Here is a 17810-nt window from a genome sequence, read left to right on the forward strand (position 1 = left end):
TGCATTGTTACTAGCAATCTGACCACATAAAAAAACATCTGCTCGTGACAAGCATTTTAAATTTCAGTTTGCCTTTTGAAGATTCAGATAATTCCCCCAAGCATCATACTTGTGCATATCAGGAACGTACAAATAGAAGCAAAATGGATTTATTGATTTGCTTTATTGATTTGAACATTGGAAGTCAGAGTTTTTCTTAAAAGAAAAGACAGCATTCCAGTGGAGATTCATTTTTCTGCAGTAGAAATTTCACAGTTAATTATTCACTTGCATTGCTATGTTTTTTTTTTGTAGTGAGAGGAATTCAATTTAGGCAAAGTGTTGCAGGATGCAATTAAAGGAATCTGTCATTTACTTGGCCTGCAGGTTAGAACTATGATTGTGCAGAGGGTCCTTCCATAAACACATTGCAATACACACCACTCAGATATACGTAAAGATACACTTAAATTACATTACTGACAGTGGTGGGTTTCAGCAAAGCAAATTGGTGGATGGCGTATTTTAGAAATAAAACAATGGAATGAGTATATTTACTTTGATCCATGCTTATGCATTTTTTTAAAATGGTAGATGCGAAGGCAAGACCTGGAAATGTAACAGCATGTGTGGGACTTTGTTACCTGATGAGAGAGCACTCAAGGAATCTCTTGATGGAAGTGGGTCAGAGGGCAAGCTTGGAGCTTTTTTGTTGCATTGTACAGGCTTAAATTAAAGCTGTATCTCTTTGCACTCCATCGGGTTGTATAAGAATGATGCCTGTAGATTCAAGACAAAATGTGTTCATGCTGTTAAGGTAACAGAAAGTCTCCTTGTTATACTGCAGAACTAATAACCAGGAATAAATCTTATTAGGTTTCCAAGCATGAAAGCCATTACCAATTGTTAGAATTTTTAGGCTTCCAAGCAAAATTTTTATCTGTATTGTTCTTTCCAACCATTTTGAGAAAGCTGCATATTCCTGGCAAGAATATTGGCAATCTGTGGCCTGTCCTAGAACCCATGTCCATCACAGGGCAAACACATTCACAAATGCATACAAGGACAATTTACAGAGACCAATTAATTAGAAAGCATGTCTTCCTAATGCAGGAGGAAACAGAAATACCTAATGGTAGCACGTGGAAACATGGTGAATTCATGCCAAAATCAACACAGAGGGCACCTCAGTTCAGAATTTGAACCCAGGACTGAAGAGCTCTGAGGGAGTGCAATAGCTGTCATGCAATTAAGCCTCTATATCTTCATCCAATTACAGAAAATCTATAGTTAGGATATTATCTCTTAGTAGACAGATATACTGGGACAGCCATTAAATTTGCAACAAAAACGGGTGTCTTGAAGCAATAATTTATTCAAAAGACCTTTCTTTTTTTTTTCATATGAACCACTGTTCTTAATTATGTTGAAACTTGGCAGACTTCATCAACAATAAAATATTTTTTTCTTTTTTCTGAAGTTAGAAGTTTCTTTTTTCTGTCAACTTAGAAGCACCAATTATTTTCTGTTACTTTATTATTCCTACTTTGGAACAGCAAGTGGTGTGTTTTGCACATCACGGCTTGCAGTTACTGTACAATCACCACAACTGCGTACAGGGAAGAATGAGGATGTGTGGGCAGTCTACATGGTCAGCTAACTCCAGACATGATTATTGTCATTCTAGTGAGCGTTTGGTGTACTCGCATTCCATCCTAAACCAAAGGGTCTACCTATTTGTCACTTTGTTCCTTTAACTCAGACTGCCACTGTCTTTAAAACTGCAGCACTGATTGAACTGCAACTTGGTAGACATTTGCAAGAAATGAAACTTTCTTCTGCTTTACACCTCACAAGATATTGTAATCATTATTTCACCTACACTGAGTCCTCACCTGAATGACAAAACACACAAATAACTTGATCAAATAACTCCAAACTTGGTAAATATATTATATATATATATTATAGAGATAATGAAATTATTATATAGTGAAATGAGGCATCTGCAAACCAGGATATATGTCTGACTGGCATTTGATTCTAAAAATTCAAACTGCCTGGAAACTGCTGTACCAAACAAATTGGCAGATTTCATCAACAAAATACAAATCCATTCCAGACTCATTTCTCACAAGTTGCGATGGTACTTTTTACACCCACGCTGGGTCATCATCTGCCTGATGGAGTGGAGTTGGTAATCCAAGCAGGTTCTATACAAAAACTGTTTGGTCCAAAGGTAGACAAAACAATCAATACAATTTTTGCTTAAATTTCAAATGGCTTTAAAAAAGGTTAAAACTGGTTAAAACCAGTTAAACACCAGCTAATTTGGCAGACATCATCCACAACATAATATAAATCAAATCTTTGAAATCTGTTCTCTGGTTTTGCAAAAGAAATGAGGCACAGAAACAAACAAAATTACAAAGTAAATTTCAAAATGCTACTGTTTAAAAACCATCAAAGTAAGTTAAATACAGACTTCATGAATTACCATCTTTACTATACAATCAAAATGCACCACAATTAGTGTAAACTAAGATGTTTGCATGATTGTCATAGATTATTTGGGCCATTTTATTCTTAACATTCAAATTGCTTTTTAGTTAAATACTACTGTATGTAACTGATTTAACATGTAAGAAATTCATCCTGGGCACTAAATGACATGTGACAACATTACAACTGTGTCAACCAAGATGGCAATCTATGTTGTATTTAAAAAAAACAACTTTCAAAGACTTTTTCTTCAGAACCAGTTAACCAGTTGATTAGAAAACTGGATAATATCAACACCTGCCTTCTTTCTACAGAATAATCTGTAAGTGATTTTGATGGCAAAATGGCAGATTTTACAAATAGGGTGGTGACCACAGATTTAACTAGTTCAATTCAAAGCATGTTTTACTAATTAAAACAAGCTTTGGCAATTTTGATCTTGGTGTCAATTTCATTAACATATTGTTTAATGACATTTCTGCATAAACCAAGACAATGGCTTGAACTCTACTAAATTTCAAAATTCCCAAGTGACTCTGTTGCAAAACCCTAAACAGTAAATTTCACATTTTTAGCCATCACCATTGCATAGCATCACAGCGTTGTATAAACATCAAACTGTTGCTGTTGGAAAATTGCCTTCATCAGGTATATCCAAACTTTGTTGTTTCATGAAAATAATGTAATTTAAATATGAAATGTTATGCTTTTGGATCATTGTTATTAAATTGAAACACTGCTGCCTTTCAACATACAGAACCATCTTCCTTGGTCAACATACTAGGAGCACTGATTATGGTTTCAAGATTTGCCCAATATCATAGCAGGTAGGTCTCTCGGTGCCAAGCATTGTTGTTCCAGTTTCCTCCCACAATCCAAAGACATACTGGTACAGTAGGTTCATTGGCTTCTGGGGAAAATTGGCCTTGTGTGAGTGTGTGTGTGTTTGCTTCTATTTATCCCCTGCTATGAACTGGTGTCTCATACAGGGTGCACAGTATACTGTGTTGTATATTTGCTTGCTGGGATACGCTCTGGCTCTCTCCCAACCTTGTAGCTAGCAAATGGATGGAATAGTGTACATAAGTGTACATAACGTGTACATACACGTTTTTTGCTTCTTAGTGTACACCTGAAGAAGGCTCCACGGCCGAAACGTTGTGTTCTCTTTCTTCTTTTTTTCAGCATGGAATAAACCTATTACTTGTTCTAGTGTACATAAGGTACAATACAGCAGTTTATTCTTGTAAGGGCTCAGTCAGTGCCCTTGGCTTTAAGCAGATTCACATCCCTCACTAAAAATCTGACAAAAAGACCATTTGATTCAAAGTACAGTAATATACTGTACAGTACTCGAAAACAATTCTCATACTCTTTCTTTGCTACCATTATCTACTCCATAACACTCCATATTCTACACCAATACAGTAACACTGGGAATATAAAACTAATTTACCTCTGGGCCAGAACTGAGCTGTAGACTGCAGAGGTACAATCGGAAAGTCTATATTTAATCTATGAGCAAATATAATAAAACAGATATCTACGTCCAGAAGACCACTTTTTTCTGGAATGTCACTGAAAACATTAGCATGAGATAAACCTTTTAAACCTTAAAAAAAGGTGGGGAAGGGGGTCAGGACATTGTCTGTCAAAGTGCTGGTCATTCCAGTGGCTATTGAATTTGTTGGCTGTTCCAGAAAGATGGGCAATCAAGACACACTTACAGATTCTGTGGAAGGAAAGGGTCTTGGATCCACAGAACAACATAGCTCTCTTGTCTGCGCAGTCGTCAATGGCTTTGCATAAAGCAAAATATTCTAGCACAAGGTCAAATTCCCAGTTGTATTTCGCCAATACTAGTACTAGTGGTTCCTTAACTTAAAAAAATATTATTTCAAAACTTAAATAATGATGTACTTTATATCACTTTAATAAAACATATTTTTCATATACTGTACAAAGCAATAAAAACAAAATCAACTTTGAGCACTACTTAACAAAATCTTAGTTGACTTAATTCTTCAATGCCATATCACTTTAATAAGACAACATGTAGTGCCTTTAATGAGAAACTGTTTATAGCACCACAATGACTCCTTCCTTAATCATGAAAACCCCTTTTTTAAGTGCTCCTTCTGACTGCATAGCACTTCTTTTAACTGCTTTATCTTGTCATAAAAATACATACAGTATAATGTTGTGTTTCCAGAAGTAGGAAAATCTTCATTAAAAGTTAATGTGTAAAAATGACACATGAACTGGCATTTAATTTTGGAATCAAAACAGATGTTGCTAGTTATGTAATACAACATACTGTATGCTCAGGGTGTGCCTTGTATTTTTACACAATTGGTTTTGTAGTGGCAAAACAATTAAAAGCATTCCCACAAGCAGAGGATTGATTGTGCTTTGATTGAATGCAGAAGAAACCTTTAATAAACTGAATGAGTACACATTTAATCATTAGTTTAGAATTTATTTTTCTGTTGAAGCAGTTTTTCCTCTGTAAACGGAGAAAGCATGGCTTTTAACCCTAGAACTCAAAGAAGTAGCCTGCTGAAACGTAGTATTTGTGGTGAACATTTTGGGCATCTGAAGAATTCTTTTCCCTCTTAAGCCAAGTCTATCCAGTTGACCGGGGCATGGATGGTGTAGAGACAGATGAGCTGTTATCGCATTTAGTCATTAAGTCTAAAATTAACTGCCACCACTTGTGAAATAACAGTGTCTGAATGCCGGATCTGAGTTGGGGCCAAGGCTTCCATGTGAGAATAGGAGAGGATCATTTAAGTCATCCCTCAAAAGCTGATTACATTGGCAAAGTACCATTTTCAGTAGAGGGACACCCAAACAGATAGGCAATCTGTTGCATCAGTTAAGAATATATAGTATAACTATTGAACTGCTGTAAATATAAGAAAATAAGATTTGTGTTCAGCATTTCTAATCTCACAGCCACTAGAACTGAATCTCAGGTCGTTAACTGACCATCAACCTCTAATATAAAAACTACTGTTTTTTATCTCACACTTGTAGTTCAATCTTTTAATCTGAAGAATTGTTTCAGTACTGTATGCAAACAGATATGAGTAACATATGTGTATTCAGATTGTGAAATTGAGGATTTTTTTATTTTATTTTTTGGTGATTTATGGTTATTGCTCCAGACATAAAACAAAGCTCTATAAAATCTTACAGTGGGCTTACATTTTGTTTCACATCTTACTCCTACTTGAAAAGGTAGGAAATTTCAGCTTGTCTTTGAAACATCATACTACAGTATACTGTACTGTATGTGCTGCCATCTGACGGACCCTGGAGTGTTATTTTCTGTTAAACCTCAATTCCTGATTACATTTCACACAGTAAGCATGCACAATTTCAAAAGGAGTACACTATTATGTGCCCATCAACTATTACTTAATTTTTGGTTGTGTTTATATCGTACTTAATACATTATTATTTTATATAAATTTTATATTTTTTCAATTTCATGTCAAGTATGCTTTATTTGTATTATGTGTATTTGTTAAATACATTTTAGGGAACAGAAAAAAACTCTAAAGCTTTTGTTTACTATCAGCTATTTACTATCAGTTTTTCTTACTCTTACCACACTCTATCTTCTGTGAATCAATTCCCTGAAAAAGCTTTCTATTTAATATTGCCCAGATTAATTGGTAACCAATCACTGACTTGCAAGCCTGACCTATATTATTCTGTTTGGAGACTTAATAGCAAAGTATTGACTTTCCTTGTCCCTTCAGAATGGTGAAGTTTGAAGCTAAGCCATTATTTAACCTTGTCAGATCACATTGTATACAATATTCCAACAGAAGGGATAGATTTGATTTTTTTTGCATTAGAGTATGTTTATATTGGTGGAAACATTAAAGACATTGAATCAATATCTGCTTAGGGAGGATCGAAAGGGAATGGATGACTTAGTCACAGTAGACTTACTAGACTCAAAGAACAGAGAAAAATGCTGGTGGCAGTGGCACAAATGATTAGTATTGTGCAGTCCTTATAAGATATACATTAAATTCAAACTTCCCCAAGGCCATCCTTCAGGATATCCCTCTGTACAGTGTACAAGACAATTCATACAAAAGCATTTGCTACTGTAATGGAATGTTATATATGTACTACAATATATTAGTTAACATGAGACTGTTTAAAAAGAGGATATTGTATCTTAGTTCTGCATACAGCATAATTATTCCTTGCATTTATATCCCAAAGGATTCCAAAGCACTTTACAGATATTAGACAACCTATTTCATCCTCCACTAAAAGTGCAACACTCATCTCGGTGACACACATTAGCCACTGTGCTCCAACAGCCCTACAACAAACCCGATCTGGCATTGAAGTCAGTAATTACTAGACCTAAACTTTATGGCGGCCAGATTGAACAAACCCATAATGGAATTGGCAGGGTGTGAGTAAGAAGTTAAGATCACTGTTTCAAATAGTGCAATGGCATCTTAAGTAACCAAGTATTCAGAGCCTCAGCATAATATATCTTCTATGGAGAGTGTCTCCTAGACCATATTGTTCCCAATATTGTTATTGTACTGGTGCATTGCTTTCAAAACTGTTGCCCACAGGGAAGAGGCCCCCTGCTGGTTCATCAACAATATTTGCAACAGCAATGTGGATTTTCTTGGAGGTCTCCCATCCCAGTATTGACTAGGACCAGCATCGATTAGTTTCTGCGATCTGATACAAACAGGGTATAAGATGGGAATGAATATAAAACAAAATACAATATACAAAAGAATCCTCTTGGGTCTAACTGAGTCATTAGATCAACTATTTTACAGTCTGGCTGCCTTTTGTGTACACAACCTGTACAGAAGAACCAAGACAGGAGCTAAAAGAGGTCATTTCCTAAGACCAGTCAAGTTGGGATTTGAACCAAATGAGAGTTAATGGTCAAACCTAGGACTGAAAATATAATCTATGCAAAAAATAAAAGTTTCAAGTTAAATTACATTGGCACAGTGATATGAGTCCTTAATAATCTGAAATGGTCTCATTGTTAGCATTGGATTTATTGCCATCTTACCTAAGTACACAGCATGTGAGTGCAGTAATTTCCATATGGTTTCTCTGATGGCTTTAATTATAAACTTCCAGCTTTGATTACAGCCAAACTAATAATCGTCATGCAGAACTTACAAAATGTTACACTGCCTTTCATGTTTCTAATTAAATGTCACCAAAGAGTAGAGAGAGGGTGGTTTCTTCGATGTGCTTTGAAGCTCTGTTTTTCATTGACCACCTTCCAGACTTGTGACATGCAGTGCTCTGGGTTCAATTAGAGACAAACAACAAGTAGTGCTTTTGTTAGGGTAGCCCTTAAGTACAAATAAGCTGCAATAGATCATTAATGTCTTATCTTCTGTGATAGTTCAACACATATTGGCAAGAAGATATTGCTTCAGCTGTCTTTTTCTAACCTTTGCCTGACCTGTGAATAGAAAGACCTCTTCAGTCCTCACTGCTTGTCTACAACCACAAACTAATTAAAGGAATTAATTAGGAGATCCTAAATGTTAATATAAAATAAGATAGTAATTTAATGAACATGTCTCTCATGCAAACTGCTTTGCATATTATATAAACGAAAAATGCCCTATGACTTTAGACTTCAATGAAAAAAAGCATAGTTACTGTATTGTGCACAAATACCACAAGGGCTGAAAAAAATCACAGTATTTCTAAAGCCTTCCAATGCTATAGCAATTTTCTCAGGATCACACCAGCATTCAAAAATAATTCAGTACTAATGGGGGAACAGTCATTAATATGGGTTCTAGTCTTTTGTCTAAAATCATTGAAGTCCCTCATGCAAATGATTAAAACCTGAGATTCTTTTAAAGCAGATTTAAAAGCCTTGTAAATAACTATGACTACGTTTGTATTAATCCATGGCCCAAGTGAATCTAGTATTAACTCACCATATATTGTAATCCAACTGTAGAAAAAAATAACAATGTTTACATAAAGATGATAAAAATACCAGATCAAGGGGAAAAAAGCTAATTTTGCTTTACCCAGGGAAGATAAACGTAATGATCAAAACTTCACCCAGTTTCTTGAAAAGATTTTTATAAAACTGAATTCAGGGATTTAATAGAACAGAGTATCTCTATTTAATAATCTTGCAAGCACTGGAATATTTTATAAAACTTTGGACAACAAATTAAAATGGAAGTTCCTTATTAAGGCTGAAAGGCTTATTCAGACAATATGATCCTGAAAACTACACATGAAACAATATGGTACTCATACAAATGAGATCCAGGATGATGTGCTTCTATAGATAACACTACACTGTAGGTGTAATACAGTAACATCCTAATGTGAACATAACATTTATCTATGATTAGGTTTATTCCAATTGTTCATTACAATAGGTCACAATTCTGCAGCTAGGATCACACATTCTCCCTTCTCTTAACAACAGACTACTGTTCTTTTAAATTTTCTCCATTCATTGGAAGTTTCATTTCACACCTCTCTGCACCCATTCTGACTTCACACCTCTTGATTGGCCTCTCTTTCTGTCCCCTGCTCCCGCCTCTCACTCCTCCCTCCCAAACTTTGTTCTCCCGCTACTTTACCTTTGCTTACTGCCCCGTCTCTCTTACACCTGAAGAAGGCTCCATGGCCGAAATGTTGTGTACTCTTTCTTCTTTTTTTTCAGCATGGAATAAACTTATTACTTGTTCCTTTGCAGCCTACGCATGCTGAAGCAGCTACCCAACTGAACTATTTATCTATGATGGCTAGCATTGATTCCCTGGTGGGCACTGACAATAAGAAAATGAAGCTACTGTACATTGAGGTCATGGTGGGGAGGTATACATTTATTCAAATCGTTACTGTACCTTCAGTTCAGTTCCTTTTTCCTGAGAATACGCTTAATAGGACATACTGTAACAGGGACATAATGGGTCCAAGGTTTCTTAAAGTTGGCAGTTTAAAGTGGTGCAATAAATAATGTGCAAATACACACATCTGCTTGTGTAAGGATGATTAAGGATAAGAGACTCTAATTAATCTAGCCAGCATGAATGAATGTGCCAGATTATTGGACATTCGGACGACATACAATTCCTACATAGGAAATGTTCAAATCCATATTTAAACTTGGATCAATGTTATATTTATATTTTTTTCTATAAACTGTATTCGGGACTATCACTTAAGAGAAATAATCTCCAAGTCTCTTGAAAAGAAAAACCTGTCAGACAATGATTTTAACACTACAGATCCACAGATTTAATATTGTATTGTATTCTTATATAATTCTTCTCACAAGAGAGAAACTAAAAAAAATAATTCCTGTGATTAAATGTATGAAAAGATTTGTTAAATCACATTGATGAGTCTATCTTCGAAGAAAAGTTTTTTTTTTTTACCGAATGACTGTTAAGAAATGATGATATTCTGTACTGTGAATAAAGCTCATGGTCTTTTTGAATTCTAAAACTTCCTCTAGCTTTTAAAAAGGAAGAGAAAAATAATGAAGAACAAGAAACGTGTCAAGATTTTTTTATTATCCTAATAGATCAAAACACTGCTAAACTAAAGAATGTAAAAAGGGATAAATGAGTCATTGAAAAGAAGACTGCGAGAGTCAGAGCCTCACTAATGGCAAAGTTGTACTCAAGTTTCTTTAATTCAAAAACTTTATTTTTTGTTTAAATAACTAATGGAATGATCTACTGTATAAAACTGCCCACTTCAAGTTTTGTAAATTCCTGACAAAGGCATACACAAATACAATAATTTGAAAGAGAAAGCTATCTAAATTCATGCCTGATAAGAGTTAGTGCCACTGTGACTTTGCAGGGCCCAGGCGTTCATTACAATAGGTCATAATAGTTAAGCCCGTGCTTTGAGGGTGCCACATACTGTCTGAGTAGCGCATCAAATTATTAACCTCAGGTTTCAGCTTCTCTAAAGAATCGGCCAGTTAAAAGAAAAAGTAACACCACAATTGTCCAAGCAGCAAAGATCTTTCAATAAAGAACAGCTCGACAAGACAGCAGAAATCTTGTCTTTTATGTCAATACATGATCAAATGCCTTGAAAAGATAGAATAAGAGAAATGGAGTAAAAAGAAAAACGAATAAAAGATCTAAACGGAGAACTGGTGCAATAGCATCACAAGATATTATTTTCTGGCATACTGTAAAGACATCATAATCATAAATCACTGCAGTCATGACCACTCAGCTTACTTTTGGAATCATATTGGAATGGCCCCCAGTATTTGTAAGTGATTTTACATCTATTAAGGTGACATGCAACAGCAGTGCTAATGTACCTCAAATTAGGAACAGTGATTGAAATTTCTGTATGAAAACATGTGCCCATTATTTAACTTTGACATTCCTTTACTACAGCATTAAACTACCGCTGCTGGATCCAAGAATTTCATTCAGTAAAAGTAAATTACACTTTTTACATGCACGTTTGTGTTCAAATGGGTTTCAAACTGTTTCATTCTTGTAAATAAGATTAGCTTTAATGCCTCTTGGGCCAGAATTGACAGTTTTATTTTAATCTTCATTCATGTCCCATAAATTACTGAAACATCTTATATACCCTTGCTTCCTAAAATTCTTACACTACATGGAAAATATATTAAGTACTGTACATCAATTGTAGAAACATAAACTCTGTTGTTTGTTCTCTCTGTTTGGGATTTAATAAATGTTTTTTTTTGTATTTCAACACCTTCTACTGTGGAACAAAGTAGACCATCTCCGCTATATACAAAACCTTAGTACTCAGTGCAAACACTTTAAATAATTTAACTTATTTACTCCAGAGCAAATTACAAAATATTCCATATTCAACATACTGTAAAGTACAGTATATACTGTACAAAAGAAGAGGTGTTAAATGGTAGTCAGAGACGAAGCAGCTCTTATTTTGGTGGATGCTTAATCCTGCCACTTCAGAGCCAGGGATGAGAATGAGGTGGTCCTACAGGTAGACGAACATAGAGGAGGAACAGACAGTCTGGCAGAGAAAGAGGTGAGGGACTTGAGATCGACTGAGGCACAGAGGCTAAGACAGTGGGCAGCAAAAATGAGCACTTTGATGAAGATGAGTGCACCTAAAGGTTGCCAATGAGGTAACAGTGTGGCAGGAGAAAATAAGACAGCTGAGCAAGCTGGAGATGCTGAGAACCCAGCCAGGAGGGAATTGCAATACTGTAGACATTAGACAAGGAACTTGTAGACAATTTAGTGAGAATGGGTGGATCCTGCAGGTGTGGCTTAGGAAGAAACAGCAGGAGGTTGCCAGAGCAGAAATGTGGAGGGAGCAGGTGAGGTAGGAGTCAAATATGAGAATGAAGTTCATGGCAGAAGCTGGTGGAAAGTGTATTGGAGTGAATAGGAGTAGATATAGAAAGTAGGTACAAAGGGAGGACAGTGGGAGACCCAGCACAGAGCTTCTGGGGACAGCAATGGGTAGTTAATGAGGCGCAGAGATCAAGCTATGCTAGAAGAACTGGAAAGTCAGATCATCAAGGTACAGTAGGAGGAAACCAAGCCTAAGCACTGTTGGTGATTCCCAGGTCAGCAGGTGTTGACAAAAGGATAACAAGGTCCACAGTTTCAAAGGCAGAAAAGAGGTCAAGAAGGATTAAGAAAATGAGAGGGCACCAGCAGGAACAGATTGAAGGGCATGGGTGCCTGAGAGAAGTGCAGTTTCAGCAGAGTATGTTGGGAAAAAGCCAGGCTAGTGGGCATCAAGTAGTGAGTGTTGAGAAAGGTTAAGTGGAGGGTTGGCAGTGTTCTGCGTGTTCAAGGGTATTTAGAGAGAAAGAAGAGAAGAGAAACAGGATCATTATTTTAATAAGAGACGACGGGTGGAAGTGTTATTTTAAGATGGGTTTGATGCAGCCCATTTAAAGGACAATACAGTAAATACAGTTTCATACTGTATTTCACCTTAGCTTTCTTTCATCACATTACCTATAGTACTTAGACTCTTGATTTTGTCACTTCTGTAAACACAATTACACTTAGTGATCTGTTTATATTCCTTTCTTATAGCTCTCGGTGCTTTAAATTAGTTGTTCAGCAGTTTCAGCAACTTACAATATAAATGAATAACACTAAACTACTAAACTACTCACCCAGGAATCTGTTGTACTGATATCTGCACTTTCACCAGTAACTTTTTCTTCCTACTGTATTTTAGTGGTGGGATATACTGTACATGAAATACATACTTCAGGAAAACTAATCTTAACAGAATCACTGAAGACAAATTTTCATTGGTGGTCCCAGAGGAAAAAAAATTCTCATCACATAAAAAACTAATATACAATGTGCCATAAAATCAGTTTAAAAGAAATCATTATACATCTTCTGACATTCTTTTAAGAGCAAATAGATTATATTTTCCCTTGAGATCCTACCATTATTTAATTAACTTATCTGTATTAGTTTCCTTTTTATGCTAATGTACAGGTCAGAGCCTTATCAGTCCAGTGTTATGGCTTCAAATTTGTCAGTCTCTTATCAACGCAGGAGGAGTGTCCTAATGCCTGCTGTGTGGTCTGATGTTCCCTGAAGCTGCCACAGGAATGGCTTTCTCCAAACCCTGTGCAATGAAAACAACTGTATTTGGTATTTGGTTCCTGCAGACATGAATACTGTAGCATCCGATGTCAAACACCCCTGGTGCATGTAATACAAGCAGACATCTTCAAACTGAGTTACAAAACTCATGAACAAACAAACAATGATAAGAAAAAAAAAACAGATATGGTATTTAAATGATTATAGAAAGAAGTATTATAGTATGTTTTCAAAAGGCCTATTCATTGCTCTTGCTCTATGAAAAAGTGAGGTCAAGGATGACTGAAATAAAAAACAATCCTTTCTTTCTCTTTATATAGTAGGACTGAGGCACATTGTGTTCTGTGTATCCTTTGCACTGATGATTTTCAATATTAAGTTACCATATAATATTTCAGTATTTTCAGTATTGATCAGTACCTTTCAAGAGCTCTCAAAATTAAACATTAAAAAAACAACTCCAAGAGATTAATAGATATGAATATAATTCATCTTACCACGCAAAGGGGCAGTGTTTAATTTTAATTTAAGAAGTGATCCAGTTTTCATTTCATAAAGATGGTTGAAATGACAAGAGCCGTATTGGCAGCTTCCACTATGTCCTGGCACAAGCTGAAGGCCAATATCCTGTACAAGGATATTGCTTCTGTGTATCATAAGCTGAAATTTTCATCAATCTCAAAATCTTATTGTTAGAGGGTCATTATAGTGTGTAATTTGTTCACCCTGAAGCCTACATCACATTAGGATGTTATATGGACTGGCTGATTGGAGACAAAGAATACAATCTTGTATTTTGGCAAAATATATTATATTTCCAGCATTTATGAATCAAGCAATTATATTCTTTTCATATTCTATGAATTATATTTTAACAGGGATCCAAGATATTTATTCTAATTTTGTGAACACAATGAAAATAACTGCAAAAGTACGAATGGAAATTCTATTAATTTGTTGTTTCGCTAGTTAGAAAACAATAAAAAGTCCCTATACTTCAGTATTAGACAGTGCAGGGGTACAATTACCCATCAGGGCCAGAATGTAGAAAGAAAAGTGCTCAGCAATTCCAAAAATATAATTAACATCTGTTTTTTGAGAGGAGATGAACTAGAGGAAGGACTTAAAAAGAGTCGGATCTGTAATATACTTGTTAGAGGACTATGTTGCAGCTAAAATGAAGCCCATGTGAGAGACTACTCAGAGAAAACCTCAGCTGTTACATCATGTTCTGATGGCACTTTGGAAAATGTACATAACTCTTAATAAACTTGTTAACCATAGTTTTAATGAAACATTCATTAATGTGCCTACAACGTTTTGTACAGGCAATTAGACTTTAAAAAAAACGTCTGGACCATGACTACTTTATTATTTAAGCTACAGTGTGCTTCCTTAAAATGAGAACAATATACATATTTTTAATTCCAGAGTGTACCCAGACATCCTTATTAATTGTACCCCTTAAACAATCTTTTTGTTTGTTCTGCAAGTGGAACAGAGATAACAAAATTCAACATTATTAATATTGAAGGAAGCTGTGGATGTTTGGTTAAAATTAAATTCAACACATCAATTCCAGTCTCGAGTCTACTGAAGACTGAAGGATAATTAAATGCAAGCAACACTCTCACAGTTCAGGCTTCTCAGATAAATAGAGATTAAATGTTTCAGAAGCATTCTGTCAGGTACAGAATGGCACCAAATAAATCTCACCCTGTCAATCTACATCATCCTCATAACACATCAAAATACATAGTTTTTTTAGTTCAAAATATGAAATGATTTTAAATTCATCAATGTAAGTGTGAGTACTTTAAGATATTTTATTTTTTTGCCTTATTTGTTAGCATATTTAATTGTTAGGATCCCTTTTTTCCTTTAAGGGAAATTTTATTTTGTGATTAAATAAGGTTGGGCCATGATTTTGATTAACTTCCCAGCAAATTAGTCGTTGCATCTTCCAGACTTCAGAGATAGATGTATCTCCTTCAAGTGCCCTACTAGCTTCATACCAGGTACCCTGGAGCTAGAAGACCCCTCATCTAACCCACCTCCGACAGATTTCAGCTAAGGAAGTAAACTGTCTTTAGGATATATTTGATTGTAGATCTCAGGAGAGAGAAAACAGATTTTAAAATACCCCCACTGCAAAGTGAATCCCAGTTGATCAGAATGAACTACAATGCCTTAGCACCACTAAGCACAGAATCTGCAGCTGTATCACTAGTGGGTATGAAATTATTGAAAAATGACAGCAAGAGTAAAGCTAAAATTATAGTATTAGGAATGAGCACTAAATAAGGACTTTGATTTAACTGTAAGGGAAGACTTCAACTCCATTTGTTGCAAATGCAAACTGCTACTGCAGTGCAAGCAGCATCAAAGTTGATGGTCCTGCCCATCAAATGTACACTGCCTTGCTGACACAACTTTATCATAATTCCAAAAAGTTAGGTTATATGGTTAAAGACATTTTAATAATGGCGCAGATACTGTAATACTACTGAAGACAAAATGCACGGAGTGTGTAATTGTCTAAATCAGCTGGTGGGTTAAAAGTTTGTTCCCCTGTAGAAGTCTTAATTTCACTATCTAGTCAGCGGTGGCAGACAAAATTGCCAGTTAAATGCAGCAACTATGAAATGCATTCTCATCCTCTGGAAGACTGCATAAGGACTGTAAATGTGCTGGGGACCGCAATCCTTGGAATTATCCTTGAAAGCTGCACTGCAATCAAGGTGCGTAATTATGTGCAGTTGGTCTGCCTCATGGCTAATCCCTAAAATCAGCCTTGCCTGTCAGCTACTGTGAGCTGACCATCAGTAGTGACTGCATTTTCTTTTCTTGTAGAAATGTATGACCTTCCTCTATTAGACCAATACTACAATATGGGCTAATTCAAGAAATATCCAGAGTTACATTCTGAAAAGAACTAATAAAAAGGCTGATGAATCAAATTAACAACATTATTTTATTTACAAAAGGCGATTCTATGAATTAAATTTAAATAGTGTTATTAATCAGGTTTCTTCCTACAGTAGTTAACTTTTTTTAAATCTGCACTTGGTATTGTCCCATAATTACCCCATGCTGCCTCATAACATTAATAATAATAATAATAATAATTATAATTGCTTACACTTATATAGCGCTTTTCTGGACACTCCACTCAAAGCGCTTTACAGGTAATGGGGACTCCCCTCCACCACCACCAATGTGCAGCATCCACCTGGATGATGCAACGGCAGCCATAGTGCGCCAGAACGCTCACCACACATCAGCTATCAGTGGGGAGGAGAGCAGAGTAATGTAGCCAATTCATTAATCAATAAACTATATAATACATGTATTATTGGGATCATTTTCATGTCTGAAAATGATTTACCCAGACAGAGAATTCCTGGGAGAATTACATGATGGATCAGAAGTTGCCTGTATCTGTCTGCAGTCAATTTACCATTGATGTTTCAAAAATATCTGACAGCCTTTGTAAAGATGCCCAATGCTTGAATTTATACACTTTTATGCTTCACTATAAATGTTGTACATTCTCTGTGATGCTGTGCTCTAGTTCACCGATGTCATTAATTATTACCTGGTCAAACATGAACTCACAAGTAAGGAATCTTCTTCCAAGTTTTGTTTTCACACTGTTTCATTTCAGACTTTTCATTTGGCAGCCTCTTCTAAGCAAAGATTTTTGAGCAACTACACATCGAATGTGACCATTTCATGCTATATGTACTGTTTTATACATAATATTAATTACAGGCAATTAGGATGTTAGCAAGGATTGTCACCTGTTACACAGAAAATATACCCTGCATTGCTTAACAAAACTTCAGGAGGGTTTGGGCTGCTATCAGTCAAAAAGGATTGTAAGAAGGTAATTTTAAAGTAGCTTCCATTCCAAAAGAAATATAAATTATACATACAAGAATGGGATCTTCTTCATTTGTTTTGCAATAATCACTCAGACTATCTGGATGCAATATTTATTTAAATTGCTTCATTTGTTTTGGAAAGTAATCCAAGTTTGCAAGCTATATCTGGGAGGATACTATTATTATTTTGCCAATTTTTCCAATATGAAATGCTTGTCTGCTTTTTGAAATATTAGCATTTCAGCAACAGAATGTACTAAAACCATTCTTTCTTCTGATAGTCACAGAAAGGAGAGGTTTGAATTACATGTCTTTTTTCAGTCATAGCATGTTTTGCATATGACAAATTCCTGCTTCAGGGAAAATTACACTTTGAACTCATTCTCTTCGAGATTTGCTTGCCTGAAATAGATTCCCTAACCTTGTTTCTTTTAGGAGGGAAAAAAAATCAATAATTCTTTTGATCTCAGATTTAAGTTTTGCTTAAGATTTAAGAGTTTTGCATTTCTGTTGCAGCTGGATTTTTATTGATAGTGATCTATTATTAAGACCGAACTTGCAGATTAAATCGAAATGCACATTTAGAGGTCAGAAACTTATTTTGCTTGGTACAGAATCCTTCCATCACTGGATACTAAGAGAAGCATTTTTTTAAATAACAACATTAAATGGATAATGAGACAGTTGAATGGTAAGAAAACATTTTGAATACATTGTGGAACTTTTGTAACAGGATTCCCAATCAGTTCAAATCACATACCCAACGCACCATATAAAATATGTGTAGTAACATGTTATTTATTCCATATATTTTAAT

At 35.5% G+C, this 17810-nt stretch overlaps 1 protein-coding gene across 4 annotated transcripts in view; it reads right to left on the reverse strand.

The window, feature by feature from the left end:
* Positions 1-17810, reverse strand: part of syt1a (synaptotagmin Ia) — a 310182-nt gene that overhangs the window by 223068 nt on the left and 69304 nt on the right. The window contains exon 2 of one of the 4 annotated variants that reach the window (XM_069192263.1): positions 624-759. The exons of the other annotated variants lie outside the window; for them this stretch is intronic. The gene's annotated coding sequence lies outside the window, so the exon portion shown is untranslated. The remainder of the gene's footprint in view (positions 1-623; positions 760-17810) is intronic. 4 annotated transcript variants of the gene reach the window in all.

The sequence above is a fragment of the Lepisosteus oculatus genome, chromosome 7 (genome assembly GCF_040954835.1).
Source record: "Lepisosteus oculatus isolate fLepOcu1 chromosome 7, fLepOcu1.hap2, whole genome shotgun sequence".
In the NCBI taxonomy this organism is placed as follows: Eukaryota; Metazoa; Chordata; class Actinopteri; order Semionotiformes; family Lepisosteidae; genus Lepisosteus; species Lepisosteus oculatus.